This window comes from Rhinoderma darwinii, assembly GCF_050947455.1.
Source record: "Rhinoderma darwinii isolate aRhiDar2 chromosome 2 unlocalized genomic scaffold, aRhiDar2.hap1 SUPER_2_unloc_55, whole genome shotgun sequence".
NCBI lineage: Eukaryota > Metazoa > Chordata > Amphibia > Anura > Rhinodermatidae > Rhinoderma > Rhinoderma darwinii.
This window is the reverse complement of record NW_027461724.1, coordinates 63,988-85,539: the sequence shown is the minus strand read 5'-3', so window position 1 is coordinate 85,539 and position 21,552 is coordinate 63,988. Positions and strand designations below refer to the sequence as shown.

The window sequence follows — 21,552 nt, the reverse complement described above, 5'->3', positions numbered from 1 at the left end:
GGACTATGGATTAAAGCATTTAATGTCAATGGCCATTCTAAGCTGAATGTCCCTGCTCTCGTCAGATCGCAGAAGTTACACAGCTTAAGGCCTCGCTAGTACCAGTGTGGGAGACTGTCTGGGAATCCGTGGTGTGGTTGACTTTTTATTATGTTGTTTAGATTTTGTTTCACAATAGATTAAATAGGACTATGGATTAAGGCTTTAAATGTCAATGGCTATTCTAAGCTGAATGTGCCTGCTCTCGTCAGATCGCAGAAGTTACACAGCTTAAGGCCTCGCTAGTACCAGTGTGGGAGACTGTCTGGGAATTCGTGGTGCGGTTGACTTTTTATTATGTCGTTTAGATTTTGTTTCACAATCGATTAAAAAGGACTATGGATTAAATCATTTAATGTCAATGGCCATTCTAAGCTGAATGTGCCTGCTCTCGTTAGATCGCAGAAGTTACACAGCTTAACGCCTCGCTAGTACCAGTGTGGGAGACTGTCAGGGAATCCGTGGTGCGGTTGACTTTTTATTATGTCGTTTAGATTTTGTTTCACAATCGATTAAAAAGGACTATGGATTAACGCATTTAATGTCAATGGCCATTCTAAGCTGAATGTGCCTGCTCTCGTCAGATCGCAGAGGTTACACAGCTTAAGGCCTCGCTAGTACCAGTGTGGGAGACTGTCTGGGAATCCGTGGTGCTGTTGAATTTTTATTATGTCGTTTAGATTTTGTTTCACAATCGATTAAAAAGGACTATGGATTAAAGCGTTTAATGTCAATGGCCATTCTAAGCTGAATGTCCCTGCTCTCGTCAGATCGCAGAAGTTACACAGCTTAAGGCCTTGCTAGTACCAGTGTGGGAGACTGTCTGGGAATCCGTGGTGTGGTTGACTTTTTATTATGTTGTTTAGATTTTGTTTCACAATAGATTAAATAGGACTATGGATTAAGGCTTTTAATGTCAATGGCCATTCTAAGCTGAATGTGCCTGTTCTCGTCAGATCGCAGAAGTTACACAGCTTAAGGCCTCGCTAGTACCAGTGTGGGAGACTGTCTGGGAATCCGTGGTGCGGATGTCTTTTTATAATGTCGTTTAGATTTTGTTTCACAATCGATTAAAAAGGACTATGGATTAAAACATTTAATGTCAATGGCCATTCTAAACTGAATGTGCCTGCTCTCGTTAGATCACAGAAGTTACACAGCTTAACGCCTCGCTAGTACCAGTGTGGGAGACTGTCTGGGAATCCGTGGTGCGGTTGACTTTTTATTATGTCGTTTAGATTTTGTTTCACAATCGATTAAATAGGACTATGGATTAAAGCATTTAACGTCAATGGCCATTCTAAGCTGAATGTGCCTGCTCTCGTCAGAACGCAGAAGTTACACAGCTTAAGGCCTCGCTAGTACCAGTGTTGGAGACTGTCTGGGAATCCGTGGAGCGGTAGAATTTTTATTATGTCGTTTAGATTTTGTTTCACAATCGATTAAAAAGGACTATGGATTAAGCATTTAATGTCAATGGCCATTCTAAGCTGAATATCCCTGCTCTCGTCAGATCGCAGAAGTTACACAGCTTAAGGCCTCGCTAGTACCAGTGTGGGAGACTGTCTGGGAATCAGTGGTGCGGTTGACTTTTTATTATGTTGTTTAGATTTTGTTTCACAATAGATTAAATAGGACTATGGATTAAGGCTTTTAATGGCAATGGCCATTCTAAGCTGAATGTGCCTGCTCTCGTCAGATCGCAGAAGTTACACAGCTTAAGGCCTCGTTAGTACCAGTGTGGGAGACTGTCTGGGAATCTGTGGTGCGGTTGACTTTTTATTATGTCGTTTAGATTTTGTTTCACAATCGATTAAAGAGGACTATGGATTAAAGCATTTAATGTCAATGGCCATTCAAAGCTGAATGTGCCTGCTCTCGTCAGATCGCAGAAGTTACACAGCTTAAGGCCTCGCTAGTACCAGTGTGGGAGACTGTCTGGGAATCCGTGGTGCGGTTGACTTTTTATTATGTCGTTTAGATTTTGTTTCACAATAGATTAAATAGGACTATGGATTAAAACTTTTAACGTCAATGGCCATTCTAAGCTGAATGTGCCTGCTCTCGTCAGAACGCAGAAGTTACACAGCTTAAGGCCTCGCTAGTACCAGCGTTGGAGACTGTCTGGGAATCCGTGGTGTGGTTGAATTTTTATTATGTCGTTTAGATTTTGTTTCACAATCGATTAAAAAGGACTATGGATTAAAGCATTTAATGTCAATGGCCATTCTAAGCTGAATGTCCCTGCACTCGTCAGATCGCAGAAGTTACACAGCTTAAGGCCTCGCTAGTACCAGTGTGGGAGACTGTCTGGGAATCCGTGGTGCGGTTGACTTTTTATTATGTTGTTTAGATTTTGTTTCACAATAGATTAAATAGGACTATGGATTAAAGCAGTTATTGTCAATGGCCATTCTAAGCTGAATGTGCCTGCTCTCGTCAGATCGCAGAAGTTACACAGCTTAAGGCCTCACTAGTACCAGTGTGGGAAACTGTCTGGGAATCCGTGGTGCGGTTTAAATTTTTTTTATGTCGTTTAGATTTTGTTTCACAATCGATTAAAAAGGACTATGGATTAAAGCATTTAATGTCAATGGCCATTCTAAGCTGAATGTCCCTTCTCTCGTCAGATCGCAGAAGTTACACAGCTTAAGGCCTCGCTAGTACCAGTGTGGGAGACTGTCTGGGAATCCGTGGTGCGGTTGACTTTTTATTATGTTGTTTAGATTTTGTTTCACAATCGATTAAATAGGACTATGGATTAAAGCATTTAACGTCAATGGCCATTCTAACCTGAATGTGCATGCTCTCGTCAGATCGCAGAAGTTACACAGCTTAAGGTCTCGCTAGTACCAGTGTGGGAGACTGTCTGGGAATCCGTGGTGCGGTTGACTTTTTATTATGTTGTTTAGATTTTGTTTCACAATAGATTAAATAGGACTATGGATTAAGGCTTTTAATGTCAATGGCCATTCTAAACTGAATGTGCCTGCTCTCGTCAGATCGCAGAAGTTACACAGCTTAAGGCCTCGCTAGTACCAGTGTGGGAGACTGTCTGGGAATCCGTGGTGCGGTTGCCTTTTTATTATGTCATTTAGATTTTGTTTCACAATAGATTAAATAGGACTATGGATTAAAGCAGTTATTGTCAATGGCCATTCTAAGCTGAATGTGCCTGCTCTCGTCAGATCGCAGAAGTTACACAGCTTAAGGCCTCACTAGTACCAGTGTGGGAAACTGTCTGGGAATCCGTGGTGCGGTTTAAATTTTTTTTATGTCGTTTAGATTTTGTTTCACAGTCAATTAAAAAGGACTATGGATTAAAGCATTTAATGTCAATGGCCATTCTAAGCTGAATGTCCCTTCTCTCGTCAGATTGCAGTAGTTACACAGCTTAAGGCCTCGCTAGTACCAGTGTGGGAGACTGTCTGGTAATCCGTGGTGCAGTTGACTTTTTATTATGTCGTTTAGATTTGTTTCACAATCGATTAAAATGGACTATGGATTAAAGCATTTATTGTCAATGGCCATTCTAAGCTGAATGTGCCTGCTCTCGTGAGTTCGCAGAAGTTACACAGCTTAAGGCCTTGCTAGTACCGTGTGGGAGACTGTCTGGGAATCCATGGTGCGGTTGACTTTTTATTATGTCGTTTAGAATTTGTTTCACAATCGATTAAAAATAATAATAAACTAAAGCTTTAAAAGTTAATAGCTATTCTAAGCTTAAATGTGCCTTTTCTCGTCAAATCGCAGATATATAACACTTTAAGGCCTCGCTAGTACCAGTGTGGGAGACTGTCTGGGAATCCGTGGTGCGGTTGACTTTTTATTATGTTGTTTAGATTTTGTTTCACAATAGATTAAATAGGACTATTTATTAAGGCTTTAAATGTCAATGTCCATTCTAAGCTGAATGTGCCTGCTCTCGTCAGATCGCAGAAGTTACACAGCTTAAGGCCTCGCTAGTACCAGTGTGAGAGACTGTCTGGGAATCCGTGGTGCGGTTGACTTTTTATTATGTCGTTTAGATTTTGTTTCACAATCGATTAAAAAGGACTATGGATTAAAGCATTTAATGTCAATGGCCATTCTAAGCTGAATGTCCCTGCTCTCGTCAGATCGCAGAAGTTACACAGCTTAAGGCCTCGCTAGTACCAGTGTGGGAGACTGTCTGGGAATCCGTGGTGCGGTTGACTTTTTATTATGCCGTTTAGATTTTGTTTCACAATAGATTAAATAGGACTATGGATTAAAGCATTTAATGTCAATGGCCATTCTAAGCTGAATGTGCCTGCTCTCGTCAGAACGCAGAAGTTACACAGCTTAAGGCCTCGCTAGTACCAGTGTTGGAGACTGTCTGGGAATCCGTGGAGCGGTAGAATTTTTATTATGTCGTTTAGATTTTGTTTCACAATCGATTAAAAAGGACTATGGATTAAGCATTTAATGTCAATGGCCATTCTAAGCTGAATATCCCTGCTCTCGTCAGATCGCAGAAGTTACACAGCTTAAGGCCTCGCTAGTACCAGTGTGGGAGACTGTCTGGGAATCAGTGGTGCGGTTGACTTTTTATTATGTTGTTTAGATTTTGTTTCACAATAGATTAAATAGGACTATGGATTAAGGCTTTTAATGTCAATGGCCATTCTAATCTGAATGTGCCTGCTCTCGTCAGATCGCAGAAGTTACACAGCTTAAGGCCTCGCTAGTACCAGTGTGGGAGACTGTCTGGGAATCCGTGGTGCGGTTGACTTTTTATTATGTTGTTTAGATTTTGTTTCACAATAGATTAAATAGGACTATGGATTAAGGCTTTTAATGGCAATGGCCATTCTAAGCTGAATGTGCCTGCTCTCGTCAGATCGCAGAAGTTACACAGCTTAAGGCCTCGTTAGTACCGGTGTGGGAGACTCTCTGGGAATCCGTGGTGCGGTTGACTTTTTATTATGTCGTTTAGATTTTGTTTCACAATCGATTAAAGAGGACTATGGATTAAAGCATTTAATCTCAATGGCCATTCTAAGCTGAATGTGCCTGCTCTCGTCAGATCGCAGAAGTTACACAGCTTAAGGCCTCGCTAGTACCAGTGTGGGAGACTGTCTGGGAATCCGTGGTGTGGTTGAATTTTTATTATGTCGTTTAGATTTTGTTTCACAATCGATTAAAAAGGACTATGGATTAAAGCATTTAATGTCAATGGCCATTCTAAGCTGAATGTCCCTGCACTCGTCAGATCGCAGAAGTTACACAGCTTAAGGCCTCGCTAGTACCAGTGTGTGAGACTGTCTGGGAATCCGTGGTGCGGTTGACTTTTTATTATGTTGTTTAGATTTTGTTTCACAATAGATTAATTAGGACTATGGATTAAGGCTTTTAATGTCAATGGCCATTCTAAGCTGAATGTGCCTGCTCTCGTCAGATCGCAGAAGTTACACAGCTTAAGGCCTCGCTAGTACCAGTGTGGGAGACTGTCTGGGAATCCGTGGTGCGGTTGACTTTTTATTATGTTGTTTAGATTTTGTTTCACAATAGATTAAATAGGACTATCGATTAAAGCATTTAACGTCAATGGCCATTCTAAGCTGAATGTGCCTGCTCTCGTCAGAACGCAGAAGTTACACAGCTTAAGGCCTAGCTAGTACCAGCGTTGGAGACTGTCTGGGAATCCGTGGTGCGGTTGAATTTTTATTATGTCGTTTAGATTTTGTTTCAGAATCGATTAAAAAGGACTATGGATTAAAGCATTTAATGTCAATGGCCATTCTAAGCTGAATGTCCCTGCTCTCGTCAGATCGCAGAAGTTACACAGCTTAAGGCCTCGCTAGTACCAGTGTGGGAGACTGTCTGGGAATCCGTGGTGCGGTTGACTTTTTATTATGTTGTTTAGATTTTGTTTCACAATAGATTAAATAGGACTGTGGATTAAAGCATTTAATGTCAATGGCCATTCTAAGCTGAATGTGCCTGCTCTCGTCAGATCGCAGAGGTTACACAGCTTAAGGCCTCGCTAGTACCAGTGTGGGAGACTGTCTGGGAATTCGTGGTGCGGTTGACTTTTTATTATGTCGTTTAGATTTTGTTTCAAAATCGATTAAAAAGGACTATGGATTAAAGCATTTAATGTCAATGGCCATTCTAAGCTGAATGTGCCTGCTCTCGTTAGATCGCAGAAGTTACACAGCTTAATGCCTCGCTAGTACCAGTGTGGGAGACTGTCTGGGAATCCGTGGTGCGGTTGAATTTTTATTATGTCGTTTAGATTTTGTTTCACATTCGATTAAAAAGGACTATGAATTAAAGCATTTAATGTCAATGGCCATTCTAAGCTGAATGTGCCTGCTCTCGTCAGATCGCAGAAGTTACACAGCTTAAGGCCTCGCTAGTACCAGTGTGGGAGACTGTCTGGGAATCCGTGGTGCGGTTGACTTTTTATTATGGCGTTTAGATTTTGTTTCACAATCGATTAAAAAGGACTATGGATTAAAGCACTTAATGTCAATGGCCATTCTAAGCTGAATGTGCCTGCTCTCGTTAGATCACAGAAGTTACACAGCTTAACGCCTCGCTAGTACCAGTGTGGGAGACTGTCTGGGAATCCGTGGTGCGGTTGACTTTTTATTATGTCGTTTAGATTTTGTTTCACAATAGATTAAAAAGGACTATGGATTAAAGCATTTAATGTCAATGGCCATTCTAAGCTGAATGTGCCTGCTCTCGTCAAATCGCAGAAGTTACACAGCTTAAGGCCTCGCTAGTACCAGTGTGGGAGACTGTCTGGGAATCCGTGGTGCGGTTGACTTTTTATTATATCATTTAAATTTTGTTTCACAATAGATTAAATAGGACTATGGATTAAAGCATTTAAAGTCAATGGCCATTCTAAGCTCAATGTGCCTGCTCTCGTCAGAACGCAGAAATTACACAGCTTAAGGCCTCGCTAGTACCAGTGTGGGAGACTGTCTGGGAATCCGTGGAGCGGTTGACTTTTTATTATGTCGTTTAGATTTTGTTTCACAATCGATTAAAAAGGACTATGGATTAAAGCATTTAATGTCAATGGCCATTCTAAGCTGAGTGTGCCTGCTCTCGTCAGATCGCAGAAGTTACACAGCTTAAGGCCTCGCTAGTGCCAGTGTGGGAGACTGTCTGGGAATCCGTGGTGCGGTTTACTTTTTATTATGTCGTTTAGATTTTGTTTCACAACAGTTTAAATAGGACTATGGATTAAAGCATTTAACGTCAATGGCCATTCTAAGCTGAATGTGCCTGCTCTCGTCAGAACGCAGAAGTTACACAGCTTAAGGCCCCGCTAGTACCAGCGTTGGAGACTGTCTGGGAATCCGTGGTGTGGTTGAATTTTTATTATGTCGTTTAGATTTTGTTTCACAATCGATTAAAAAGGACTATGGATTAAAGCATTTAATGTCAATGGCCATTCTAAGCTGAATGTGCCTGCTCTCGTCAGATTGCAGAAGTTACACAGCTTAAGGCCTCGCTAGTACCAGTGTGGGAGACTGTCTGGGAATCCGTGGTGCGGTTGAATTTTTATTATGTCGTTTAGATTTTGTTTCACAATCGATTAAAAAGGACTATGGATTAAAGCATTTAATGTCTATGGCCATTCTAAGCTGAATGTGCCTGCTCTCGTCATATCGCAGAAGTTACACAGCTTAAGGCCTCGCTAGTACCAGTGTGGGAGACTGTCTGGGAATCCGTGGTGCGGTTGAATTTTTATTATGTCGTTTAGATTTTGTTTCACAATCGATTAAAAAGGACTATGGATTAAAGCATTTAATGTCAATGGCCATTCTAAGCTGAATGTCCCTGCTCTCGTCAGATCGCAGAAGTTACACAGCTTAAGGCCTCGCTAGTACCAGCATGGGAGACTGTCTGGGAATCCGTGGTGCGGTTGACTTTTTATTGTCGTTTAGATTTTGTTTCACAATAGATTAAATAGGACTATGGATTAAAGCATTTAACGTCAATGGCCATTCTAAGCTGAATGTGCCTGCTCTCGTCAGAACGCAGAAGTTACACAGCTTAAGGCCTCGCCAGTACCAGTGTGGGAGACTGTCTGGGAATTCGTGGTGTGGTTGAATTTTTATTATGTCGTTTAGATTTTGTTTCACAATCGATTAAAAAGGACTATGGATTAAAGCATTTAATGTCAATGGCCATTCTAAACTGAATGTCCCTGCTCTCGTCAGATCGCAGAAGTTACACAGCTTAAGGCCTCGCTAGTACCAGTGTGTGAGGCTGTCTGGGAATCCGTGGTGCGGTTGACTTTTTATTATGTTGTTTAGATTTTGTTTCACAATAGATTAAATAGGACTATGGATTAAGGCTTTTAATGTCAATGGCCATTCTAAGCTGAATGTGCCTGCTCTCGTCAGATCGCAGAAGTTACGCAGCTTAAGGCCTCGCTAGTACCAGTGTGGGAGACTGTCTGGGAATCCGTGGTGCGGTTGACTTTTTATTATGTCGTTTAGATTTTGTTTCACAATCGATTAAAAAGGACTATGGATTAAGGCATTTAATGTCAGTGGCCATTCTAAGCTGAATGTCCCTGCTCTCGTCAGATCGCAGAAGTTACACAGCTTAAGGCCCCGCTAGTACCAGTGTGGGAGACTGTCTGGGAATCCGTGGTGCGGTTGACTTTTTATTATGTAGTTTAGATTTTGTTTCACAATCGATTAAAAAGGACTATGGATTAACGCATTTAATGTCAATGGCCATTCTAAGCTGAATGTGCCTTCTCTCGTCAGATCGCAGAAGTTACACAGCTTAAGGCCTCGCTAGTACCAGTGTGGGAGACTGTCTGGGAATCCGTGGTGCGGTTGAATTTTTATTATGTCGTTTAGATTTTGTTTCACAATCGATTAAAAAGGACTATGGATTAAAGCATTTAATGTCAATGGCCATTCTAAGCTGAATGTCCCTGCTCTCGTCAGATCGCAGAAGTTACACAGCTTAAGGCCTCGCTAGTACCAGCATGGGAGACTGTCTGGGAATCCGTGGTGCGGTTGACTTTTTATTGTCGTTTAGATTTTGTTTCACAATAGATTAAATAGGACTATGGATTAAAGCATTTAACGTCAATGGCCATTCTAAGCTGAATGTGCCTGCTCTTGTCAGAACGCAGAAGTTACACAGCTTAAGGCCTCGCTAGTACCAGTGTGGGAGACTGTCTGGGAATTCGTGGTGTGGTTGAATTTTTATTATGTCGTTTAGATTTTGTTTCACAATCGATTAAAAAGGACTATGGATTAAAGCATTTAATGTCAATGGCCATTCTAAACTGAATGTCCCTGCTCTCGTCAGATCGCAGAAGTTACACAGCTTAAGGCCTCGCTAGTACCAGTGTGTGAGACTGTCTGGGAATCCGTGGTGCGGTTGACTTTTTATTATGTTGTTTAGATTTTGTTTCACAATAGATTAAATAGGACTATGGATTAAGGCTTTTAATGTCAATGGCCATTCTAAGCTGAATGTGCCTGCTCTCGTCAGATCGCAGAAGTTACGCAGCTTAAGGCCTCGCTAGTACCAGTGTGGGAGACTGTCTGGGAATCCGTGGTGCGGTTGACTTTTTATTATGTCGTTTAGATTTTGTTTCACAATCGATTAAAAAGGACTATGGATTAAGGCATTTAATGTCAATGGCCATTCTAAGTTGAATGTCCCTGCTCTCGTCAGATCGCAGAAGTTACACAGCTTAAGGCCCCGCTAGTACCAGTGTGGGAGACTGTCTGGGAATCCGTGGTGCGGTTGACTTTTTATTATGTAGTTTAGATTTTGTTTCACAATCGATTAAAAAGGACTATGGATTAAAGCATTTAATGTCAATGGCCATTCTAAGCTGAATGTGCCTTCTCTCGTCAGATCGCAGAAGTTACACAGCTTAAGGCCTCGCTAGTACCAGTGTGGGAGACTGTCTGGGAATCCGTGGTGCGGTTGAATTTTTATTATGTCGTTTAGATTTTGTTTCACAATCGATTAAAAAGGACTATGGATTAAAGCATTTAATGTCAATGGCCATTCTAAGCTGAATGTCCCTGCTCTCGTCAGATCGCAGTAGTTACACAGCTTAAGGCCTCGCTAGTACCAGTGTGGGAGACTGTCTGGGAATCCGTGGTGCGGTTGCATTTTTATTATGTCGTTTAGATTTTGTTTCACAATCGATTAAAAAGGACTGTGGATTAAAGCATTTAATGTCAATGGCCATTCTAAGCTGAATGTCCCTGCTCTCGTCAGATAGCAGAAGTTACACAGCTTAAGGCCTCGCTAGTACCAGTGTGGGAGACTGTCTGGGAATCCATGGTGCGGTTGACTTTTTATTATGTCGTTTAGATTTTGTTTCACAATCGATTAAAAAGGACTATGGATTAAAGCATTTAATGTCAATGGCCATTCTAAGCTGAATGTGCCTGCTCTCGTCAGATTGCAGAAGTTACACAGCTTAAGGCCTCGCTAGTACCAGTGTGGGAGACTGTCTGGGAATCCGTGGTGCGGTTGACTTTTTATTATGTCGTTTAGATTTTGTTTCACAATAGATTAAATAGGACTATGGATTAAAGCATTTAATGTCAATGGCCATTCTAAGCTGAATGTGCCTGTTCTCGTCAGATCGCAGAAGTTACACAGCTTAAGGCCTCGCTAGTACCAGTGTGGGAGACTGTCTGGGAATCCGTGGTGCGGTTGACTTTTTATTATGTCGTTTAGATTTTGTTTCACAATCGATTAAAAAGGACTATGGATTAAAGCATTTAATGTCAATGGCCATTCTAAGCTGAATGTCCCTGCTCTCGTCAGATCGCAGAAGTTACACAGCTTAAGGCCTCGCTAGTACCAGTGTGGGAGACTGTCTGGGAATCCGTGGTGCGGTTGACTTTTTATTATGTCGTTTAGATTTTGTTTCACAATCGATTAAAAAGTACTATGGATTAAAGCATTTAATGTCAATGGCCATTCTAAGCTGAATGTGCCTGCTCTCGTCAGATCGCAGAAGTTACACAGCTTAAGGCCTCGCTAGTACCAGTGTGGGAGACTGTCTGGGAATCCGTGGTGCGGTTGACTTTTTATTATGTCGTTTAGATTTTGTTTCACAATAGATTAAATAGGACTATGGATTAAAGCATTTAACGTCAATGGCCATTCTAAGCTGAATGTGCCTGCTCTGGTCAGAACGCAGAAGTTACACAGCTTAAGGCCTCGCTAGTACCAGTGTGGGAGACTGTCTGGGAATCCGTGGTGCGGTTGCCTTTTTATTATGTCGTTTAGATTTTGTTTCACAATAGATTAAATAGGACTATGGATTAAAGCATTTAAAGTCAATGGCCATTCTAAGCTGAATGTGCCTGCTCTCGTCAGATCGCAGAAGTTACACAGCTTAAGGCCTCGCTAGTACCAGTGTGGGAGACTGTCTGGGAATCCGTGGTGTGGTTGAATTTTTATTATGTCGTTCAGATTTTGTTTCACAATCGATTAAAAAGGACTATGGATTAAAGCCTTTAATGTCAATGGCTATTCTAAGCTGAATGTGCCTGCTCTCGTCAGATAGCAGAAGTTACACAGCTTAAATCCTCGCTAGTACCAGTGTGGGAGACTGTCTGGGAATCCGTGGTGCGGTTGCATTTTTATTATGTCGTTTAGATTTTGTTTCACAATCGATTAAAAAGGACTGTGGATTAAAGCATTTAATGTCAATGGCCATTCTAAGCTGAATGTCCCTGCTCTCGTCAGATAGCAGAAGTTACACAGCTTAAGGCCTCGCTAGTACCAGTGTGGGAGACTGTCTGGGAATCCATGGTGCGGTTGACTTTTTATTATGTCGTTTAGATTTTGTTTCACAATCGATTAAAAAGGACTATGGATTAAAGCATTTAATGTCAATGGCCATTCTAAGCTGAATGTGCCTGCTCTCGTCAGATTGCAGAAGTTATACAGCTTAAGGCCTCGCTAGTACCAGTGTGGGAGACTGTCTGGGAATCCGTGGTGCGGTTGACTTTTTATTATGTCGTTTAGATTTTGTTTCACAATAGATTAAATAGGACTATGGATTAAAGCATTTAACGTCAATGGCCATTCTAAGCTAAATGTGCCTGCTCTCGTCAGATCGCAGAAGTTACACAGCTTAAGGCCTCGCTAGTACCAGTGTGGGAGACTGTCTGGGAATCCGTGGTGCGGTTGACTTTTTATTATGTCGTTTAGATTTTGTTTCACAATCGATTAAAAAGGACTATGGATTAAAGCATTTAATGTCAATGGCTATTCTAAGCTGAATGTCCCTGCTCTCGTCAGATCGCAGAAGTTACACAGCTTAAGGCCTCGCTAGTACCAGTGTGGGAGACTGTCTGGGAATCCGTGGTGCGGTTGACTTTTTATTATGTCGTTTAGATTTTGTTTCACAATCGATTAAAAAGTACTATGGATTAAAGCATTTAATGTCAATGGCCATTCTAAGCTGAATGTGCCTGCTCTCCTCAGATCGCAGAAGTTACACAGCTTAAGGCCTCGCTAGTACCAGTGTGGGAGACTGTCTGGGAATCCGTGGTGCGGTTGACTTTTTATTATGTCGTTTAGATTTTGTTTCACAATAGATTAAATAGGACTATGGATTAAAGCATTTAACGTCAATGGCCATTCTAAGCTGAATGTGCCTGCTCTCGTCAGATCGCAGAAGTTACACAGCTTAAGGCCTCGCTAGTACCAGTGTGGGAGACTGTCTGGGAATCCGTGGTGCGGTTGACTTTTTATTATGTCGTTTAGATTTTGTTTCACAATCGATTAAAAAGTACTATGGATTAAAGCATTTAATGTCAATGGCCATTCTAAGCTGAATGTGCCTGCTCTCGTCAGATCGCAGAAGTTACACAGCTTAAGGCCTCGCTAGTACCAGTGTGGGAGACTGTCTGGGAATCCGTGGTGCGGTTGACTTTTTATTATGTCGTTTAGATTTTGTTTCACAATAGATTAAATAGGACTATGGATTAAAGCATTTAACGTCAATGGCCATTCTAAGCTGAATGTGCCTGCTCTGGTCAGAACGCAGAAGTTACACAGCTTAAGGCCTCGCTAGTACCAGTGTGGGAGACTGTCTGGGAATCCATGGTGCGGTTGAATTTTTATTATGTCGTTTAGATTTTGTTTCACAATAGATTAAATAGGACTATGGATAAAAGCATTTAAAGTCAATGGCCATTCTAAGCTGAATGTGCCTGCTCTCGTCAGATCGCAGAAGTTACACAGCTTAAGGCCTCGCTAGTACCAGTGTGGGAGACTGTCTGGGAATCCGTGGTGCGGTTGAATTTTTATTATGTCGTTTAGATTTTGTTTCACAATCGATTAAAAAGGACTATGGATTAAAGCATTTAATGTCAATGGCCATTCTAAGCTGAATGTCCCTGCTCTCGTCAGATCGCAGAAGTTACACAGCTTAAGGCCTCACTACTACCAGTGTGGGAGACTGTCTGGGAATCCGTGGTGCGGCTGACTTTTTATTATGTCGTTTCGATTTTGTTTCACAATAGATTAAATAGGACTATGGATTAAGGTTTTTGATGTCAATGGCCATTCTAAGCCGAATGTACCTGCTATCGTCAGATCGCAGAAGTTACACAGCTTAAGGCCTGGCTAGTACCAGTGTGGGAGACTGTCTGGGAATCCGTGTTGCGGTTGACTTTTTATTATGTCGTTTAGATTTTGTTTCACAATCGATTAAAAAGGACTATGGATTAAAGCATTGAATGTCAATGGCAATTCTAAGCTGAATGTGCCTGCTCTCGTCAGATTGCAGAAGTTACACAGCTTAAGGCCTCGCTAGTACCAGTGTGGGAGACTGTCTGGGAATCCGTGGTGCGGTTGACTTTTTATTATGTCGTTTAGATTATGTTTCACAATAGATTAAATAGGAGTATGGATTAATGCATTTATTGTCAATGGCCATTCTAAGCTGAATGTGCCTGCTCTCGTCAGATCGCAGAAGTTACACAGCTTAAGGCCTTGCTAGTACCAGTGTGGGAGACTGTCTGGGAATCCGTGGTGCGGTTGACTTTTTATTATGTCGTTTAGATTTTGTTTCACAATAGATTAAATAGGACTATGGATTAAAGCATTTAACGTCAATGGCCATTCTAAGCTGAATGTGCCTGCTCTCGTCAGATCGCAGAAGTTACACAGCTTAAGGCCTCGCTAGTACCAGTGTGGGAGACTGTCTGGGAATCCGTGGTGTGGTTGAATTTTTATTATGTCGTTCAGATTTTGTTTCACAATCGATTAAAAAGGACTATGGATTAAAGCCTTTAATGTCAATGGCTATTCTAAGCTGAATGTGCCTGCTCTCGTCAGATAGCAGAAGTTACACAGCTTAAATCCTCGCTAGTACCAGTGTGGGAGACTGTCTGGGAATCCGTGGTGCGGTTGCATTTTTATTATGTCGTTTAGATTTTGTTTCACAATCGATTAAAAAGGACTGTGGATTAAAGCATTTAATGTCAATGGCCATTCTAAGCTGAATGTCCCTGCTCTCGTCAGATAGCAGAAGTTACACAGCTTAAGGCCTCGCTAGTACCAGTGTGGGAGACTGTCTGGGAATCCATGGTGCGGTTGACTTTTTATTATGTCGTTTAGATTTTGTTTCACAATCGATTAAAAAGGACTATGGATTAAAGCATTTAATGTCAATGGCCATTCTAAGCTGAATGTGCCTGCTCTCGTCAGATTGCAGAAGTTATACAGCTTAAGGCCTCGCTAGTACCAGTGTGGGAGATTGTCTGGGAATCCGTGGTGCGGTTGACTTTTTATTATGTCGTTTAGATTTTGTTTCACAATAGATTAAATAGGACTATGGATTAAAGCATTTAACGTCAATGGCCATTCTAAGCTAAATGTGCCTGCTCTCGTCAGATCGCAGAAGTTACACAGCTTAAGGCCTCGCTAGTACCAGTGTGGGAGACTGTCTGGGAATCCGTGGTGCGGTTGACTTTTTATTATGTCGTTTAGATTTTGTTTCACAATCGATTAAAAAGGACTATGGATTAAAGCATTTAATGTCAATGGCTATTCTAAGCTGAATGTCCCTGCTCTCGTCAGATCGCAGAAGTTACACAGCTTAAGGCCTCGCTAGTACCAGTGTGGGAGACTGTCTGGGAATCCGTGGTGCGGTTGACTTTTTATTATGTCGTTTAGATTTTGTTTCACAATCGATTAAAAAGTACTATGGATTAAAGCATTTAATGTCAATGGCCATTCTAAGCTGAATGTGCCTGCTCTCGTCAGATCGCAGAAGTTACACAGCTTAAGGCCTCGCTAGTACCAGTGTGGGAGACTGTCTGGGAATCCGTGGTGCGGTTGACTTTTTATTATGTCGTTTAGATTTTGTTTCACAATAGATTAAATAGGACTATGGATTAAAGCATTTAACGTCAATGGCCATTCTAAGCTGAATGTGCCTGCTCTCGTCAGATCGCAGAAGTTACACAGCTTAAGGCCTCGCTAGTACCAGTGTGGGAGACTGTCTGGGAATCCGTGGTGCGGTTGACTTTTTATTATGTCGTTTAGATTTTGTTTCACAATCGATTAAAAAGGACTATGGATTAAAGCATTTAATGTCAATGGCTATTCTAAGCTGAATGTCCCTGCTCTCGTCAGATCGCAGAAGTTACACAGCTTAAGGCCTCGCTAGTACCAGTGTGGGAGACTGTCTGGGAATCCGTGGTGCGGTTGACTTTTTATTATGTCGTTTAGATTTTGTTTCACAATCGATTAAAAAGTACTATGGATTAAAGCATTTAATGTCAATGGCCATTCTAAGCTGAATGTGCCTGCTCTCGTCAGATCGCAGAAGTTACACAGCGTAAGGCCTCGCTAGTACCAGTGTGGGAGACTGTCTGGGAATCCGTGGTGCGGTTGACTTTTTATTATGTCGTTTAGATTTTGTTTCACAATAGATTAAATAGGACTATGGATTAAAGCATTTAACGTCAATGGCCATTCTAAGCTGAATGTGCCTGCTCTGGTCAGAACGCAGAAGTTACACAGCTTAAGGCCTCGCTAGTACCAGTGTGGGAGACTGTCTGGGAATCCATGGTGCGGTTGAATTTTTATTATGTCGTTTAGATTTTGTTTCACAATAGATTAAATAGGACTATGGATTAAAGCATTTAAAGTCAATGGCCATTCTAAGCTGAATGTGCCTGCTCTCGTCAGATCGCAGAAGTTACACAGCTTAAGGCCTCGCTAATACCAGTGTGGGAGACTGTCTGGGAATCCGTGGTGCGGTTGAATTTTTATTATGTCGTTTAGATTTTGTTTCACAATCGATTAAAAAGGACTATGGATTAAAGCATTTAATGTCAATGGCCACTCTAAGCTGAATGTCCCTGCTCTCGTCAGATCGCAGAAGTTACACAGCTTAAGGCCTCACTACTACCAGTGTGGGAGACTGTCTGGGAATCCGTGGTGCGGCTGACTTTTTATTATGTCGTTTCGATTTTGTTTCACAATAGATTAAATAGGACTATGGATTAAGGTTTTTGATGTCAATGGCCATTCTAAGCCGAATGTACCTGCTATCGTCAGATCGCAGAAGTTACACAGCTTAAGGCCTGGCTAGTACCAGTGTGGGAGACTGTCTGGGAATCCGTGTTGCGGTTGACTTTTTATTATGTCGTTTAGATTTTGTTTCACAATCGATTAAAAAGGACTATGGATTAAAGCATTGAATGTCAATGGCAATTCTAAGCTGAATGTGCCTGCTCTCGTCAGATTGCAGAAGTTACACAGCTTAAGGCCTCGCTAGTACCAGTGTGGGAGACTGTCTGGGAATCCGTGGTGCGGTTGACTTTTTATTATGTCGTTTAGATTATGTTTCACAATAGATTAAATAGGAGTATGGATTAATGCATTTATTGTCAATGGCCATTCTAAGCTGAATGTGCCTGCTCTCGTCAGATCGCAGAAGTTACACAGCTTAAGGCCTTGCTAGTACCAGTGTGGGAGACTGTCTGGGAATCCGTGGTGCGGTTGACTTTTTATTATGTCGTTTAGATTTTGTTTCACAATAGATTAAATAGGACTATGGATTAAAGCATTTAACGTCAATGGCCATTCTAAGCTGAATGTGCCTGCTCTCGTCAGATCGCAGAAGTTACACAGCTTAAGGCCTCGCTAGTACCAGTGTGGGAGACTGTCTGGGAATCCGTGGTGCGGTTGACTTTTTATTATGTCGTTTAGATTTTGTTTCACAATCGATTAAAAAGTACTATGGATTAAAGCATTTAATGTCTATGGCCATTCTAAGCTGAATGTGCCTGCTCTCGTCAGATCGCAGAAGTTACACAGCTTAAGTCCTCGCTAGTACCAGTGTGGGAGGCTGTCTGGGAATCCGTGGTGCGGTTGACTTTTTATTATGTCATTTAGATTTTGTTTCACAATAGATTAAATAGGACTATGGATTAAAGCATTTAACGTCAATGGCCATTCTAAGCTGAATGTGCCTGCTCTCGTCAGATCGCAGAAGTTACACAGCTTAAGGCCTCGCTAGTACCAGTGTGGGAGACTGTCTGGGAATCCGTGGTGCGGTTGAATTTTTATTATGTCGTTTAGATTTTGTTTCACAATCGATTAAAAAGGACTATGGATTAAAGCATTTAATGTCAATGGCCATTCTAAGCTGAATGTCCCTGCTCTCGTCAGATCGCAGAAGTTACACAGTTTATGGCCTCACTACTACCAGTGTGGGAGACTGTCTGGGAATCCGTGGTGCGGCTGACTTTTTATTATGTCGTTTAGATTTTATTTCACAATAGATTAAATAGGACTATGGATTAAGGTTTTTGATGTCAATGGCCATTCTAAGCCGAATGTACCTGCTATCATCAGATCGCAGAAGTTACACGGCTTAAGGCCTGGCTAGTACCAGTGTGGGAGACTGTCTGGGAATCCGTGTTGCGGTTGACTTTTTATTATGTCGTTTAGATTTTGTTTCACAATCGATTAAAAAGGACTATGGATTAAAGCATTGAATGTCAATGGCAATTCTAAGCTGAATGTGCCTGCTTTCGTCAGATTGCAGAAGTTACACAGCTTAAGGCCTCGCTAGTACCAGTGTGGGAGACTGTCTGGGAATCCGTGGTGCGGTTGACTTTTTATTATGTCGTTTAGATTATGTTTCACAATAGATTAAATAGGACTATGGATTAAAGCATTTAACGTCAATAGCCATTCTAAGCTGAATGTGCCTGCTCTCGTCAGAACGCAGAAGTTACACAGCTTAAGGCCTCGCTAGTACCAGTGTGGGAGACTGTCTGGGAATCCGTGGTGTGGTTGAATTTTTATTATGTCGTTTAGATTTTGTTTCACAATCGATTAAAAAGGACTATGGATTAAAGCCTTTAATGTCAATGGCTATTCTAAGCTGAATGTGCCTGCTATCGTCAAATCGCAGAAGTTACACAGCTTAAGGCCTCGCTAGTACCAGTGTGGGAGACTGTCTGGGAATCCGTGGTGCGGTTGACTTTTTATTATGTCGTTTAGATTTTGTTTCACAATCGATTAAAAAGGACTATGGATTAAAGCATTTATTGTCAATGGCCATTCTAAGCTGAATGTGCCTGCTCTTGTCAGATCGCAGAAGTTACACAGCTTAAGGCCTCGCTAGTACCAGTGTGGGAGACTGTCTGGGAATCCGTGGTGCGGCTGACTTTTAATTATGTCGTTTAGATTTTGTTTCACAATAGATTAAATAGGACTATGGATTAAGGTTTTTGATGTCAATGGCCATTCTAAGCTGAATGTACCTGCTCTCGTCAGATCGCAGAAGTTACACAGCTTAAGGCCTCGCTAGTACCAGTGTGGGAGACTGTCTGGGAATCCGTGGTGCGGTTGACTTTTTATTATGTCGTTTAGATTTTGTTTCACAATCGATTAAAAAGGACTATGGATTAAAGCATTTAATGTTAATGGCAATTCTAAGCTGAATGTGCCTGCTCTCGTTAGATCGCAGAAGTTACACAGCTTAACGCCTCACTAGTACCAGTGTGGGAGACTGTCTGGGAATCCGTGGTGTGGTTGACTTTTTATTATGTCGTTAAGATTTAGTTTCACAATAGATTAAATAGGACTATGGATTAAACCATTTAACGTCAATGGCCATTCTAATCTGAATGTTCCTGCTCTCGTCCGATCGCAGAAGTTACACAGCTTAAGGCCTCGCTAGTACCAGTGTGGGAGACTGTCTGGGAATCCATGGTGCGGTTGAATTTTTATTATGTCGTTTATATTTTGTTTCACAATCGATTAAAAAGGACTATGGATTAAAGCATTTAATGTCAATGGCCATTCTAAGCTGAATGTCCCTGCTCTCGTCAGATCGCAGAAGTTACACAGCTTAAGGCCTCGCTAGTACCAGTGTGGGAGACTGTCTGGGAATCCGTGGTGCGGTTGACTTTTTATTATGTCGTTTAGATTTTGTTTCACAATCGATTAAAAAGGACTATGGATTAAAGCATTTATTGTCAATGGCCATTCTAAGCTGAATGTGCCTGCTCTCGTCAGATCGCAGAAGTTACACAGCTTAAGGCCTTGCTAGTACCAGTGTGGGAGACTGTCTGGGAATCCGTGGTGCGGTTGACTTTTTATTATGTCGTTTAGATTTTGTTTCACAATCAATTAAAAAGGACTATGGATTAAAGCATTTAATGTCAATGGCCATTCTAAGCTGAATGTGCCTGCTCTCGTCAGTTCGCAGAAGGTACACAGCTTAAGGCCTTGCTAGTACCATTGTGGGAGACTGTCTGGGAATCCGTGGTGCGGTTGACTTTTTATTATGTCGTTTAGATTTTGTTTCACAATAGATTAAATAGGACTATGGATTAAAACATTTAACGTCAATGGCCATTCTAAGCTGAATGTGCCTTCTCTCGTCAGAACGCAGAAGTTACACAGCTTAAGGCCTCGCTAGTACCAGTGTTGGAGACTGTCTGGGAATCCGTGGTGCGGTAGAATTTTTATTATGTCGTTTAGATTTTGTTTCACAATCGATTAAAAAGGACTATGGATTAAGCATTTAATGTCAATGGCCATTCTAAGCTGAATGTCCCTGCTCTCGTCAGATCGCAGAAGTTACACAGCTTAAGGCCTCGCTAGTACCAGTGTGGGAGACTGTCTGGGAATCCGTGGTGTGGTTGACTTTTTATTATGTTGTTTAGATTTTGTTTCACAATAGATTAAATAGGACTATGGATTAAGGCATTTAATGTCAATGGCCATTCTAAGCTGAATGTGCCTGCTCTCGTCAGATCGCAGAAGTTACACAGCTTAAGGCCTCGCTAGTACCAGTGTGGGAGACTGTCTGGGAATCCGTGGTGCGGTTGACTTTTTATTATGTTGTTTAGATTTTGTTTCACAATAGATTAAATAGGACTATGGATTAAGGCTTTTAATGGCAATGGCCATTCTAAGCTGAATGTGCCTGCTCTCGTTAGATTGCAGAAGTTACACAGCTTAACGCCTCGCTAGTACCAGTGTGGGAGACTGTCTGGGAATCCGGGGTGTGGTTGACTTTTTATTATGTCGTTTAGATTTTGTTTCACAATAGATTAAATAGGACTATGGATTAAAGCATTTAACGTCAATGGCCATTCTAAGCTGAATGTGCCTGCTCTCGTCAGATCGCAGAAGTTACACAGCTTAAGGCCTCGCTAGTACCAGTGTGGGAGACTGTCTGGGAATCCGTGGTGTGGTTTTCTTTTTATTATGTTGTTTAGATTTTGTTTCACAATAGATTAAATAGGACTATGGATTAAGGCTTTTAATGTCAATGGCCATTCTAAGCTGAATGTGCCTGCTCTCGTCAGATCGCAGAAGTTACACAGCTTAAGGCCTCGCTAGTACCTGTGTGGGAGACTGTCTGGGAATTCGTGGTGCGGTTGACTTTTTATTATGTCGCTTAGATTTTGTTTCACAATCGATTAAAAAGGACTATGGATTAAAGCATTTAATGTCAATGGCCATTCTAAGCTGAATGTGCCTGCTCTCGTCAGATCGCAGAAGTTACACAGCTTAAGGCCTTGCTAGTACTAGTGTGGGAGACTGTCTGGGAATCCGTGGTGTGGTTGACTTTTTATTATGTTGTTTAGATTTTGTTTCACAATAGATTAAATAGGACTATGGATTAAGGCTTTTAATGTCAATGGCCATTCTAAGCTGAATGTGCCTGTTCTCGTCAGATCGCAGAAGTTACACAGCTTAAGGCCTCGCTAGTACCAGTGTGGGAGACTGTCTGGGAATCCGTGGTGCGGTTGTCTTTTTATTATGTCGTTTAGATTTTGTTTCACAATCGATTAAAAAGGACTATGGATTAAAGCATTTAATGTCAATGGCCATTCTAAACTGAATGTGCCTGCTCTCGTTAGATCACAGAAGTTACACAGCTTAAGGCCTCGCTAGTACCAGCATGGGAGACTGTCTGGGAATCCGTGGTGCGGTTGACTTTTTATTGTCGTTTAGATTTTGTTT

The 21,552-nt window shown here is 41.6% G+C and overlaps 101 pseudogenes; all 101 read left to right on the top strand.

The window, feature by feature from the left end:
• Nucleotides 1-24: 24 nt before the first annotated feature.
• LOC142677945 (5S ribosomal RNA) lies at nt 25-143 on the top strand (annotated as a pseudogene).
• Nucleotides 144-210: 67 nt separating this feature from the next.
• Nucleotides 211-329, top strand: LOC142679856 (5S ribosomal RNA; annotated as a pseudogene).
• Nucleotides 330-396: 67 nt separating this feature from the next.
• On the top strand, nt 397-515 carry LOC142679068 (5S ribosomal RNA; annotated as a pseudogene).
• Nucleotides 516-582: 67 nt separating this feature from the next.
• LOC142677912 (5S ribosomal RNA) lies at nt 583-701 on the top strand (annotated as a pseudogene).
• Nucleotides 702-768: 67 nt separating this feature from the next.
• On the top strand, nt 769-887 carry LOC142678430 (5S ribosomal RNA; annotated as a pseudogene).
• Nucleotides 888-954: 67 nt separating this feature from the next.
• LOC142678925 (5S ribosomal RNA) lies at nt 955-1,073 on the top strand (annotated as a pseudogene).
• A 253-nt stretch (nt 1,074-1,326) lies between these two features.
• On the top strand, nt 1,327-1,445 carry LOC142679039 (5S ribosomal RNA; annotated as a pseudogene).
• Nucleotides 1,446-1,511: 66 nt separating this feature from the next.
• LOC142678193 (5S ribosomal RNA) lies at nt 1,512-1,630 on the top strand (annotated as a pseudogene).
• A 67-nt stretch (nt 1,631-1,697) lies between these two features.
• On the top strand, nt 1,698-1,816 carry LOC142678149 (5S ribosomal RNA; annotated as a pseudogene).
• Nucleotides 1,817-1,883: 67 nt separating this feature from the next.
• Nucleotides 1,884-2,002, top strand: LOC142678179 (5S ribosomal RNA; annotated as a pseudogene).
• Nucleotides 2,003-2,069: 67 nt separating this feature from the next.
• On the top strand, nt 2,070-2,188 carry LOC142678707 (5S ribosomal RNA; annotated as a pseudogene).
• A 67-nt stretch (nt 2,189-2,255) lies between these two features.
• Nucleotides 2,256-2,374, top strand: LOC142678208 (5S ribosomal RNA; annotated as a pseudogene).
• Nucleotides 2,375-2,441: 67 nt separating this feature from the next.
• LOC142679196 (5S ribosomal RNA) lies at nt 2,442-2,560 on the top strand (annotated as a pseudogene).
• Nucleotides 2,561-2,628: 68 nt separating this feature from the next.
• LOC142678857 (5S ribosomal RNA) lies at nt 2,629-2,747 on the top strand (annotated as a pseudogene).
• A 253-nt stretch (nt 2,748-3,000) lies between these two features.
• LOC142678508 (5S ribosomal RNA) lies at nt 3,001-3,119 on the top strand (annotated as a pseudogene).
• A 67-nt stretch (nt 3,120-3,186) lies between these two features.
• LOC142679195 (5S ribosomal RNA) lies at nt 3,187-3,305 on the top strand (annotated as a pseudogene).
• Nucleotides 3,306-3,558: 253 nt separating this feature from the next.
• Nucleotides 3,559-3,676, top strand: LOC142679011 (5S ribosomal RNA; annotated as a pseudogene).
• A 254-nt stretch (nt 3,677-3,930) lies between these two features.
• On the top strand, nt 3,931-4,049 carry LOC142679051 (5S ribosomal RNA; annotated as a pseudogene).
• Nucleotides 4,050-4,116: 67 nt separating this feature from the next.
• Nucleotides 4,117-4,235, top strand: LOC142679885 (5S ribosomal RNA; annotated as a pseudogene).
• A 67-nt stretch (nt 4,236-4,302) lies between these two features.
• Nucleotides 4,303-4,421, top strand: LOC142679038 (5S ribosomal RNA; annotated as a pseudogene).
• A 66-nt stretch (nt 4,422-4,487) lies between these two features.
• Nucleotides 4,488-4,606, top strand: LOC142678192 (5S ribosomal RNA; annotated as a pseudogene).
• A 67-nt stretch (nt 4,607-4,673) lies between these two features.
• On the top strand, nt 4,674-4,792 carry LOC142677936 (5S ribosomal RNA; annotated as a pseudogene).
• A 67-nt stretch (nt 4,793-4,859) lies between these two features.
• On the top strand, nt 4,860-4,978 carry LOC142677782 (5S ribosomal RNA; annotated as a pseudogene).
• A 67-nt stretch (nt 4,979-5,045) lies between these two features.
• On the top strand, nt 5,046-5,164 carry LOC142678460 (5S ribosomal RNA; annotated as a pseudogene).
• Nucleotides 5,165-5,231: 67 nt separating this feature from the next.
• On the top strand, nt 5,232-5,350 carry LOC142679170 (5S ribosomal RNA; annotated as a pseudogene).
• A 67-nt stretch (nt 5,351-5,417) lies between these two features.
• On the top strand, nt 5,418-5,536 carry LOC142678761 (5S ribosomal RNA; annotated as a pseudogene).
• A 67-nt stretch (nt 5,537-5,603) lies between these two features.
• Nucleotides 5,604-5,722, top strand: LOC142678915 (5S ribosomal RNA; annotated as a pseudogene).
• A 67-nt stretch (nt 5,723-5,789) lies between these two features.
• LOC142679884 (5S ribosomal RNA) lies at nt 5,790-5,908 on the top strand (annotated as a pseudogene).
• Nucleotides 5,909-5,975: 67 nt separating this feature from the next.
• Nucleotides 5,976-6,094, top strand: LOC142677880 (5S ribosomal RNA; annotated as a pseudogene).
• Nucleotides 6,095-6,161: 67 nt separating this feature from the next.
• Nucleotides 6,162-6,280, top strand: LOC142679185 (5S ribosomal RNA; annotated as a pseudogene).
• Nucleotides 6,281-6,347: 67 nt separating this feature from the next.
• LOC142678749 (5S ribosomal RNA) lies at nt 6,348-6,466 on the top strand (annotated as a pseudogene).
• A 67-nt stretch (nt 6,467-6,533) lies between these two features.
• Nucleotides 6,534-6,652, top strand: LOC142679298 (5S ribosomal RNA; annotated as a pseudogene).
• Nucleotides 6,653-6,719: 67 nt separating this feature from the next.
• LOC142678386 (5S ribosomal RNA) lies at nt 6,720-6,838 on the top strand (annotated as a pseudogene).
• Nucleotides 6,839-6,905: 67 nt separating this feature from the next.
• Nucleotides 6,906-7,024, top strand: LOC142678445 (5S ribosomal RNA; annotated as a pseudogene).
• Nucleotides 7,025-7,091: 67 nt separating this feature from the next.
• LOC142679143 (5S ribosomal RNA) lies at nt 7,092-7,210 on the top strand (annotated as a pseudogene).
• A 67-nt stretch (nt 7,211-7,277) lies between these two features.
• Nucleotides 7,278-7,396, top strand: LOC142678830 (5S ribosomal RNA; annotated as a pseudogene).
• A 67-nt stretch (nt 7,397-7,463) lies between these two features.
• LOC142678735 (5S ribosomal RNA) lies at nt 7,464-7,582 on the top strand (annotated as a pseudogene).
• A 253-nt stretch (nt 7,583-7,835) lies between these two features.
• LOC142679800 (5S ribosomal RNA) lies at nt 7,836-7,954 on the top strand (annotated as a pseudogene).
• Nucleotides 7,955-8,019: 65 nt separating this feature from the next.
• Nucleotides 8,020-8,138, top strand: LOC142678507 (5S ribosomal RNA; annotated as a pseudogene).
• Nucleotides 8,139-8,391: 253 nt separating this feature from the next.
• On the top strand, nt 8,392-8,510 carry LOC142679746 (5S ribosomal RNA; annotated as a pseudogene).
• A 67-nt stretch (nt 8,511-8,577) lies between these two features.
• Nucleotides 8,578-8,696, top strand: LOC142678055 (5S ribosomal RNA; annotated as a pseudogene).
• Nucleotides 8,697-8,763: 67 nt separating this feature from the next.
• On the top strand, nt 8,764-8,882 carry LOC142679174 (5S ribosomal RNA; annotated as a pseudogene).
• Nucleotides 8,883-8,949: 67 nt separating this feature from the next.
• LOC142679799 (5S ribosomal RNA) lies at nt 8,950-9,068 on the top strand (annotated as a pseudogene).
• Nucleotides 9,069-9,133: 65 nt separating this feature from the next.
• LOC142678870 (5S ribosomal RNA) lies at nt 9,134-9,252 on the top strand (annotated as a pseudogene).
• A 67-nt stretch (nt 9,253-9,319) lies between these two features.
• On the top strand, nt 9,320-9,438 carry LOC142679215 (5S ribosomal RNA; annotated as a pseudogene).
• Nucleotides 9,439-9,505: 67 nt separating this feature from the next.
• On the top strand, nt 9,506-9,624 carry LOC142679733 (5S ribosomal RNA; annotated as a pseudogene).
• A 67-nt stretch (nt 9,625-9,691) lies between these two features.
• Nucleotides 9,692-9,810, top strand: LOC142678035 (5S ribosomal RNA; annotated as a pseudogene).
• A 67-nt stretch (nt 9,811-9,877) lies between these two features.
• LOC142679173 (5S ribosomal RNA) lies at nt 9,878-9,996 on the top strand (annotated as a pseudogene).
• Nucleotides 9,997-10,063: 67 nt separating this feature from the next.
• On the top strand, nt 10,064-10,182 carry LOC142679028 (5S ribosomal RNA; annotated as a pseudogene).
• A 67-nt stretch (nt 10,183-10,249) lies between these two features.
• LOC142679105 (5S ribosomal RNA) lies at nt 10,250-10,368 on the top strand (annotated as a pseudogene).
• A 67-nt stretch (nt 10,369-10,435) lies between these two features.
• On the top strand, nt 10,436-10,554 carry LOC142677973 (5S ribosomal RNA; annotated as a pseudogene).
• A 67-nt stretch (nt 10,555-10,621) lies between these two features.
• Nucleotides 10,622-10,740, top strand: LOC142680018 (5S ribosomal RNA; annotated as a pseudogene).
• Nucleotides 10,741-10,807: 67 nt separating this feature from the next.
• LOC142679882 (5S ribosomal RNA) lies at nt 10,808-10,926 on the top strand (annotated as a pseudogene).
• A 67-nt stretch (nt 10,927-10,993) lies between these two features.
• On the top strand, nt 10,994-11,112 carry LOC142678736 (5S ribosomal RNA; annotated as a pseudogene).
• A 67-nt stretch (nt 11,113-11,179) lies between these two features.
• Nucleotides 11,180-11,298, top strand: LOC142678567 (5S ribosomal RNA; annotated as a pseudogene).
• Nucleotides 11,299-11,365: 67 nt separating this feature from the next.
• LOC142678481 (5S ribosomal RNA) lies at nt 11,366-11,484 on the top strand (annotated as a pseudogene).
• A 253-nt stretch (nt 11,485-11,737) lies between these two features.
• Nucleotides 11,738-11,856, top strand: LOC142679104 (5S ribosomal RNA; annotated as a pseudogene).
• A 67-nt stretch (nt 11,857-11,923) lies between these two features.
• LOC142677969 (5S ribosomal RNA) lies at nt 11,924-12,042 on the top strand (annotated as a pseudogene).
• Nucleotides 12,043-12,109: 67 nt separating this feature from the next.
• Nucleotides 12,110-12,228, top strand: LOC142678051 (5S ribosomal RNA; annotated as a pseudogene).
• A 67-nt stretch (nt 12,229-12,295) lies between these two features.
• On the top strand, nt 12,296-12,414 carry LOC142677828 (5S ribosomal RNA; annotated as a pseudogene).
• Nucleotides 12,415-12,481: 67 nt separating this feature from the next.
• Nucleotides 12,482-12,600, top strand: LOC142677715 (5S ribosomal RNA; annotated as a pseudogene).
• A 67-nt stretch (nt 12,601-12,667) lies between these two features.
• Nucleotides 12,668-12,786, top strand: LOC142678724 (5S ribosomal RNA; annotated as a pseudogene).
• Nucleotides 12,787-12,853: 67 nt separating this feature from the next.
• LOC142678712 (5S ribosomal RNA) lies at nt 12,854-12,972 on the top strand (annotated as a pseudogene).
• Nucleotides 12,973-13,039: 67 nt separating this feature from the next.
• Nucleotides 13,040-13,158, top strand: LOC142679333 (5S ribosomal RNA; annotated as a pseudogene).
• Nucleotides 13,159-13,225: 67 nt separating this feature from the next.
• LOC142677992 (5S ribosomal RNA) lies at nt 13,226-13,344 on the top strand (annotated as a pseudogene).
• A 67-nt stretch (nt 13,345-13,411) lies between these two features.
• LOC142679198 (5S ribosomal RNA) lies at nt 13,412-13,530 on the top strand (annotated as a pseudogene).
• A 253-nt stretch (nt 13,531-13,783) lies between these two features.
• On the top strand, nt 13,784-13,902 carry LOC142678496 (5S ribosomal RNA; annotated as a pseudogene).
• A 67-nt stretch (nt 13,903-13,969) lies between these two features.
• On the top strand, nt 13,970-14,088 carry LOC142680042 (5S ribosomal RNA; annotated as a pseudogene).
• A 67-nt stretch (nt 14,089-14,155) lies between these two features.
• Nucleotides 14,156-14,274, top strand: LOC142678480 (5S ribosomal RNA; annotated as a pseudogene).
• Nucleotides 14,275-14,527: 253 nt separating this feature from the next.
• Nucleotides 14,528-14,646, top strand: LOC142679103 (5S ribosomal RNA; annotated as a pseudogene).
• A 67-nt stretch (nt 14,647-14,713) lies between these two features.
• Nucleotides 14,714-14,832, top strand: LOC142678670 (5S ribosomal RNA; annotated as a pseudogene).
• A 67-nt stretch (nt 14,833-14,899) lies between these two features.
• LOC142678050 (5S ribosomal RNA) lies at nt 14,900-15,018 on the top strand (annotated as a pseudogene).
• Nucleotides 15,019-15,085: 67 nt separating this feature from the next.
• LOC142677827 (5S ribosomal RNA) lies at nt 15,086-15,204 on the top strand (annotated as a pseudogene).
• A 67-nt stretch (nt 15,205-15,271) lies between these two features.
• On the top strand, nt 15,272-15,390 carry LOC142678700 (5S ribosomal RNA; annotated as a pseudogene).
• A 67-nt stretch (nt 15,391-15,457) lies between these two features.
• On the top strand, nt 15,458-15,576 carry LOC142678688 (5S ribosomal RNA; annotated as a pseudogene).
• A 67-nt stretch (nt 15,577-15,643) lies between these two features.
• LOC142677826 (5S ribosomal RNA) lies at nt 15,644-15,762 on the top strand (annotated as a pseudogene).
• Nucleotides 15,763-15,829: 67 nt separating this feature from the next.
• LOC142678206 (5S ribosomal RNA) lies at nt 15,830-15,948 on the top strand (annotated as a pseudogene).
• A 67-nt stretch (nt 15,949-16,015) lies between these two features.
• Nucleotides 16,016-16,134, top strand: LOC142679332 (5S ribosomal RNA; annotated as a pseudogene).
• A 67-nt stretch (nt 16,135-16,201) lies between these two features.
• On the top strand, nt 16,202-16,320 carry LOC142678834 (5S ribosomal RNA; annotated as a pseudogene).
• Nucleotides 16,321-16,759: 439 nt separating this feature from the next.
• Nucleotides 16,760-16,878, top strand: LOC142678495 (5S ribosomal RNA; annotated as a pseudogene).
• Nucleotides 16,879-16,945: 67 nt separating this feature from the next.
• LOC142680041 (5S ribosomal RNA) lies at nt 16,946-17,064 on the top strand (annotated as a pseudogene).
• A 67-nt stretch (nt 17,065-17,131) lies between these two features.
• LOC142678675 (5S ribosomal RNA) lies at nt 17,132-17,250 on the top strand (annotated as a pseudogene).
• Nucleotides 17,251-17,317: 67 nt separating this feature from the next.
• On the top strand, nt 17,318-17,436 carry LOC142678974 (5S ribosomal RNA; annotated as a pseudogene).
• Nucleotides 17,437-17,503: 67 nt separating this feature from the next.
• Nucleotides 17,504-17,622, top strand: LOC142677991 (5S ribosomal RNA; annotated as a pseudogene).
• A 253-nt stretch (nt 17,623-17,875) lies between these two features.
• On the top strand, nt 17,876-17,994 carry LOC142678855 (5S ribosomal RNA; annotated as a pseudogene).
• Nucleotides 17,995-18,061: 67 nt separating this feature from the next.
• LOC142678978 (5S ribosomal RNA) lies at nt 18,062-18,180 on the top strand (annotated as a pseudogene).
• Nucleotides 18,181-18,247: 67 nt separating this feature from the next.
• On the top strand, nt 18,248-18,366 carry LOC142678342 (5S ribosomal RNA; annotated as a pseudogene).
• Nucleotides 18,367-18,433: 67 nt separating this feature from the next.
• On the top strand, nt 18,434-18,552 carry LOC142679069 (5S ribosomal RNA; annotated as a pseudogene).
• A 67-nt stretch (nt 18,553-18,619) lies between these two features.
• Nucleotides 18,620-18,738, top strand: LOC142678860 (5S ribosomal RNA; annotated as a pseudogene).
• A 67-nt stretch (nt 18,739-18,805) lies between these two features.
• LOC142679237 (5S ribosomal RNA) lies at nt 18,806-18,924 on the top strand (annotated as a pseudogene).
• A 253-nt stretch (nt 18,925-19,177) lies between these two features.
• On the top strand, nt 19,178-19,296 carry LOC142679250 (5S ribosomal RNA; annotated as a pseudogene).
• A 67-nt stretch (nt 19,297-19,363) lies between these two features.
• LOC142679881 (5S ribosomal RNA) lies at nt 19,364-19,482 on the top strand (annotated as a pseudogene).
• Nucleotides 19,483-19,549: 67 nt separating this feature from the next.
• Nucleotides 19,550-19,668, top strand: LOC142680040 (5S ribosomal RNA; annotated as a pseudogene).
• Nucleotides 19,669-19,735: 67 nt separating this feature from the next.
• On the top strand, nt 19,736-19,854 carry LOC142679107 (5S ribosomal RNA; annotated as a pseudogene).
• A 252-nt stretch (nt 19,855-20,106) lies between these two features.
• On the top strand, nt 20,107-20,225 carry LOC142677944 (5S ribosomal RNA; annotated as a pseudogene).
• Nucleotides 20,226-20,292: 67 nt separating this feature from the next.
• LOC142678663 (5S ribosomal RNA) lies at nt 20,293-20,411 on the top strand (annotated as a pseudogene).
• A 253-nt stretch (nt 20,412-20,664) lies between these two features.
• LOC142678819 (5S ribosomal RNA) lies at nt 20,665-20,783 on the top strand (annotated as a pseudogene).
• A 67-nt stretch (nt 20,784-20,850) lies between these two features.
• On the top strand, nt 20,851-20,969 carry LOC142679768 (5S ribosomal RNA; annotated as a pseudogene).
• Nucleotides 20,970-21,036: 67 nt separating this feature from the next.
• On the top strand, nt 21,037-21,155 carry LOC142677950 (5S ribosomal RNA; annotated as a pseudogene).
• A 67-nt stretch (nt 21,156-21,222) lies between these two features.
• LOC142678100 (5S ribosomal RNA) lies at nt 21,223-21,341 on the top strand (annotated as a pseudogene).
• A 67-nt stretch (nt 21,342-21,408) lies between these two features.
• On the top strand, nt 21,409-21,527 carry LOC142678843 (5S ribosomal RNA; annotated as a pseudogene).
• Nucleotides 21,528-21,552: the final 25 nt, after the last annotated feature.